The sequence below is a fragment of the Sciurus carolinensis genome, chromosome 3 (assembly GCF_902686445.1).
Source record: "Sciurus carolinensis chromosome 3, mSciCar1.2, whole genome shotgun sequence".
Taxonomy (NCBI): Eukaryota; Metazoa; Chordata; class Mammalia; order Rodentia; family Sciuridae; genus Sciurus; species Sciurus carolinensis.
Window position 1 is genome coordinate 58,612,913 of NC_062215.1, and position 6,000 is coordinate 58,618,912.

A 6,000-nucleotide genomic window follows, 5' to 3' on the forward strand; every position below is an offset into this window, starting at 1 on the left:
GCAGTAAATCCCTCGTGGGTAGACAAGGTCCAGTGCCCTGAGGGGCTAAGGGACATTGACACTGAACTTAAAATTTAACTCAAAACACAACCTAAATGCCAAAGTCTAAAAATCAAGTACAAGAAAAATTTGGGTCCTAAAAATGTTCTGCAAGGAGTGGACAAAACTGGTATTACTAATGGAAATGCAGGTTCTCCTAAACGCCCCATCAAAATATGAGAACCACATATGCCCCTGTGAAGGAATGGGAGCCTGGTGTGGGTCTTAGAGAAAACCCACAAGCAAATAAAATAGTGTCACTTACAAGTTTAGATCCGAATAGTACCAAAGGGTGAGCTTGTTTTTCAGTGTTTTAAAAATCCAGTCACAGTAGCCAAAGAATATTCATAGGAGCAAATGTCACCCTCTGCAGATTGGGGAGCTCAGTGCCCAGCCCAGGAGGGGCAGGGAACATGTCCACACCCTGGAGTCACTCAGATCAGCTGGTGTGCACTCAGCACTTTGGTTGAACAACTGAGATGAGCTATCATTTGTGGGCTTCCCTGTTGCTCTTTTCCTAAAGAACATTAGTATTTCATCCACTAAAACACCCCAATAGAGATAAGAAAAATGAGAGACAAGTCAATCTTAGAAATTCCCTTTTCCCAAATTTCCCAAATATTTGCAGGCTTGTTCAAAATGCAGGGCTGTGGAGGAGACTGGGGCTTGTGGATCACTGAGCTGTGGTCTCCGAGTCCCATTGGCCAGCTTCGTCTGAGCTCTACATCCACTCTGTTCAAAGTCCAAGCTATTCCCAGAGTCAAGTATGAATGATGCAAAAACCCTGTGTGACTTTCCTCCTGCCCAAGAAGGGAAATCACTTTTCTGGCCAAATATTAAAATACAGCTTGGTAACAAGTAGAGTTTTCACATTGAACTTTCTGCCCCCACTAGTCACAGACCACCCAGACCAGCAGAACCCCTAAAAGTCAGTGCTCCCCAGACAGAGGCACACGTTCTCTTCCTAGACATTAGCCTGCACCTATTGACGTTTCCAGAGAGTTTGGAGATGGAAGAAGACCTGCTGTCTGAAGAGTAGCAAGGGCCACGGGACTCTGCTGACTTTCCCAACCCACCAGGGAGGAGACCCTCCACTAGAACTTGTGCCTGAGCCTTACCCACAGAGCGGCTCCCAGCTGGGGCCTACCACTCTGGGGATAGCTGGCCCGTGAGTCCTACAGCTCTGCCTGCAACCCTCCTGGGGCACTTTGGCCAGCCCCATGCTCCCTATCTGCTCCACTCCCCTTCCTTTTTCTCTAAATTTCAGGAAGCCCTCCTCACTGGCCCACCTCTGGTCCCAATCTATCAGTAATCTGAGGGATCATTTTGAATTGAAAGCCAGATGCCGCCCTCCCTTCTCAGACTCTGAAGCCCCCTTCCCTCCAGCAAAACCAACATCCTTGCCATGGCACAGGGACCAGTCAGTGTGACATGCCCACCCTCCAGCCCCAGTAGCCTCATGCGCCCATTGGAATTTCCTCACCTGAAGGCTCCCACCCACCCCACACTCCTCTCTAGCACCTCCCTGGACTTCCAACTCACTCAGACAACCTTCCTGTGAACACCAGCCCTCCCGCTGAGTTCCTGCCACAACAGTGCACCGCAGGCCCAGCCCCAGGCCTCCCCTCTCTGACTGTGGGAATCTCTCATGTGCTGTGCTCAGGTACCTTCTCAGGCTGGAGGATGGGAAGCTCAGCTTTGGTGGCCAGCCTACTCCAGCATCTAGAAGAGCACAGGGCATACAGTAGGTTCCCAATGAACAGCAGAAGCATACTACTAGCTGTGAGGCTTTTCTAGAGAATCAAGGCATGACCCTCACACATTTCAACCTGAGCCAACCTCTCTCTGCAGGGGAGCCCTAATACAGGAGCAGGAGGCAGGAAGGTTGCCCCAGTGGTCAAGAGAAACCCAGCTCCCACAGCCAGGGCTTGCAGAGCCCTCACTGAGCCCTGCAATGGCCTCAGGGTGGGCAGCACTATGGGATGACAATCTTGGACCACCAAGAGCCTAGGGAAGGAGCTGGTCCCAGCCTGGGTGAGAAGGCAGGAGTTAGCAGAGACAGGAAGCAAGAAGAACTGGTGAGAGGGAGGCAAGGGGGTGCTGCACAGAAGAAAGCTAGGTGACTAGCCTCTGCAGCATAGAGAAGGACTGGCAGAGAAGCTCCTGAACTCAGCTCCAGTCTGACTTCACCAGTCTCAGCTCCCAACAGGTCCCCAAGAACAAGACCTGACATCATGCTTAGCTCTGGTGTCTACCTCCATACCTGGTCTCCCTCTATCCCTGATCCCCTCATTCCTGATCCCCCCATTCCTGATCTTATTCCATACCTGATCTCCTCCACCTCTGATTTCCCCAATGCCCTATCCATATCTGTCCTTCCTTCATACCTGGTCTGGCTCCTCACTGCTCACCCCCATGTGGAACCTAGTCTCTCTGGCTTGCCTCAGCAAGAGCCCTGCTAGGTAGCTCAGTCAGTGTCCCCTCACCTAATCTCTCCTGAGCCTTCCTTGCTCCTGCTTGGTTTCTGCCCCATCCTGATTCCCACCCGCCTGGCTCTGCACTGTCCTGGCAGTGCTTGCACTGAGCCCACCCTCTCCCTTGGCAGGCTCTGCTGGGCTAGCATCTTGAGTTATTTCCGCACAGTTTTAACAAGTGTCACAACAACTGACTCCAACAGATCCCAATATATGCACTTTTTCATTAAAAGCAGTAGAAAATACTTTGGCTATAAGCATGCATCTAGGCAAGGACACAGGAAGCTATGTGCCCTCTGTGACTCTTCCAAGGCCTCTGGGCATCACAGAGGAAGTCTCATCACGATGCTGCTTATGGTTCAGTCATAGTCTCAACACCACCTTGTGTTCTAAAGTCTCACTCATACTTTCCAGTGTTAAAACCACTCTCCTCTCTCCCCACAGGGATTAGGCATAAATCACTAAGCACACAATCACATGCACACCACAGATCATGCATGTGTGTGAACTCTCTTACACGTGGAACGTGGGGCTTCAAACCTGATTCCCTCAGTCACTGCTGGGCAGATGGGGAAGTTCAAAGCTTTGCTGCCTCCTGGCAATCATTTTCAGAAGAGAATGGTGCCCAGGAAGGTTAAGGACTCATCCAAGTCGCAGGGAACCTGAGGTCGTTCACCTCCAGGCAATTGTGCACTATTACTGCAATAATGAAGCAGTCACATTTGCTTAAAGAGTGAGAGTTGCCCCACCAGCAGGTGTCCTGGGGGGCTGTGGGTGTAAGAGGAGGCGCGTGGTCTCTGATGCTGTGTGAAAGGTCAAGCCTGTCATGCAGAGACAGGACAGCATGAGCTCACCACTGGAACAACAAAGCTGTCACCAGCTTCTGTGTGCACATTCAGGTGCGTGGCTGTGCATGTGTCTGTGTGTGTCTGTGTGTGTCACATGAGAAAAGACACAGCCAGTTGCACAGCAAACCAATGACACTGAATGCTGGCCATGTGCACAGTTGTAACATAACCATCTGCATTTTCTATAGTTGTTCAGTTTATTACAAGGGAAAGTGACCAAGGCCAGTCCTCTCTGCAGGCTCTGAGCTGAGGTCATGGCTCAGGCCCAGCAGTAAGCCAGTTTGCTGAAGAGGTATCCTCAGGATGACCTTGCAGGTTGGTGCAGCTAGGAGTCCAGCTTCTGCTGGTTTTCCTTAAGCTACTTCCCATCTTTGCTCCCAGGATCTGTGTCCTGGGGCCTGGCACCAGGGGAGGGTGAAGCCCTACCTTCTTTTGAGTTCCAACAGCAGTTCCAAGATGCAGTCCCTGTGCACACTGCCCAATGGTCCTTACCTGTTCATCTCCAGCGCATGCACGCTGTATTTGCTCTCGATCGGGCACTTCCCTGGCTCACTGGTCTGGCAGATCACACTGCCATCTTGGTACCTGGTCAAGGAAACCTCTATTTTAGTTTAAAGCAGACCTGTAGGCAACCTTGACCCAACTCCACACTGTCCTCTAACATACCTCCTCTGCTAATGCCTGGCCCCTTTCTCAGCACCACACAGGGGATCCCATAGGCATTAAATCTGTTTTGAGTTTGTTTTCCAGATTTTTTTCACATTTTTAGTTTTTTGCAGTATTGGAATTGAACCTAGGTGCACTCTACCACTGAGTTACCCCAGAACTTTTTATTCTTAACTTTGAGACAGGGTCTCACTACGTTGCACAGCCTATCCTCAAACTTAACAATCCTCCTGCCTCAGCCTCTCAAGTAGCTGGAACACAGGTGTGCACCACTGAGACTGGCTGTTTGGGGTTTTCTTACAGGCTGTGCTACTAGGGTTATCCAGACAACCTTTGGCCTGCAGTAGGCCACCTCCAAACATCTGCTTGAACCTTGTCAGAAATTATCATTGTCCTGAAGGGCAGGACTCCCACAGCTGTGTTGAGGGTGGGATCCTGGCCCCCTGCCTGCCTCCTGACAGCATGGATCCACAGGGAACGTACACACAGATACTTGATTTTGCAGCAGATGCTGAAGCAACCAGGGTCCATGGGGTGTGAAGATCTAGTTCTTCAGCTCCCACACTGCTTCCCAAAGTGAGTCCTACCACAACTAAGGGCTTGGTGCATAGAACCAGCAGTGGTGCTGACGCTGCCGGGTGAGACTGAGCATGCACACACAAGGCTGCTGCAGGGAGCTGCCCTCAAATTCTCTGGAAGATCAGCTGAATCAACATTACTATTACTAAATGGACATTTTGTGAGTTCCTATTAGCCTATCTCCACCTGGTGTTCCTCCAGGAATCCTTGTTAGGAGGCAGTGGGACCTTGTCCCCGCAAAGTAGAGTCCCTTACCATTGTACCACGTGCGTGGGGAACCCCTGCACAATGAAACAGCTTCATGGACATCCTCTCCCAGGCGGTGTGGGACCTCAGGTGCACCAGGATCACAGGGGCCCTGCTCACACGCTCCTCAAATACATGTCTCTCCCATGCCAGCTTGTCCTCCACCTGCCCCAGAGGAGCAAGAGTGGTCAGTGTGGTGAGGCATGGCTGGGCAGCCAGGCACTCAGGCACCTGCAAGGGGACCAACCGTGTCCACTCCTGGCCCCCCACTGGGCAGCACAGACCCAGACGCCTCCTACCATCTGCTGTAGGGTGTTTTGTCTAGTTTGTCATGCACCTGAGACAGTACCAGGTGCAAGTTCTCCTCCAGCTGGGCCAGCTCACTGAAGAACTGCTCCCACTTGGCCTCTCCATAGGAAGCCACCAGGCACTGGTACCTGTAGGGCCAAGGGGCTGTGCTACATCATGGTGCAGACGACCTGGTGGGCTGACAGGCCATGGACCACTTGCACATCCCTGAGCAGGTGCAAGAAGATGTGAGAGATGCCACCTCCACTTATTTTACCTTTATTTTTAGACTATATTTTAGGAAAGACATTGTGAAGAAGAGCATGTATATGATTTGTGAACAGAGCAAGGTAGGAGGTGCAAGCTCAGGTGTGCTCAGTCCTCTTGGACTGGGACAGGCTCCACTGCAACAACTGACCATCTTCAGAGCCAGAGAGTGGCCATGGGCAAATGCCCCACTCGCACCAGCCACCTGCGGCACTCTAGGGGAGCCTGGGTGTGTGGGCTGGAGACACGCATAGAACAAGCACCACTGCACAGCCAGAAGGTTGATGACACTTTACTGAAGAGCAGGGTGAGCTCCTTGCTCCTCATGTACATGCAACTCATGCACAGTAGGTTCTTAATAAAGATGGTGCCACTGGAGTGAGGCAGGTGACCTCTTCAGTTTATAAAATAGAGGACCTGGTTGTCCTCCAAGGTCAGACCAATGGCGAGCTCCTGTGACTGGCTCTGACCTGATGTGACAACTGAAGGTGCTAAGCCAGGTGAGTCCACTGGCACACAGCTCCCAGAACCTAGTCTCCTGTGGGGGCTGTGGTTTCTGAGCAAATGTGACACTGAACAAAGCCTTTAAACAC

General features: G+C 51.5%; 1 pseudogene; it reads right to left on the bottom strand.

The window, feature by feature from the left end:
* LOC124979392 (myomesin-2-like) overlaps positions 1 to 5,734 on the bottom strand; it is a 347,584-nt pseudogene extending 341,850 nt beyond the window's left edge.
* Between the last annotated feature and the right edge of the window lie 266 nt (positions 5,735 to 6,000).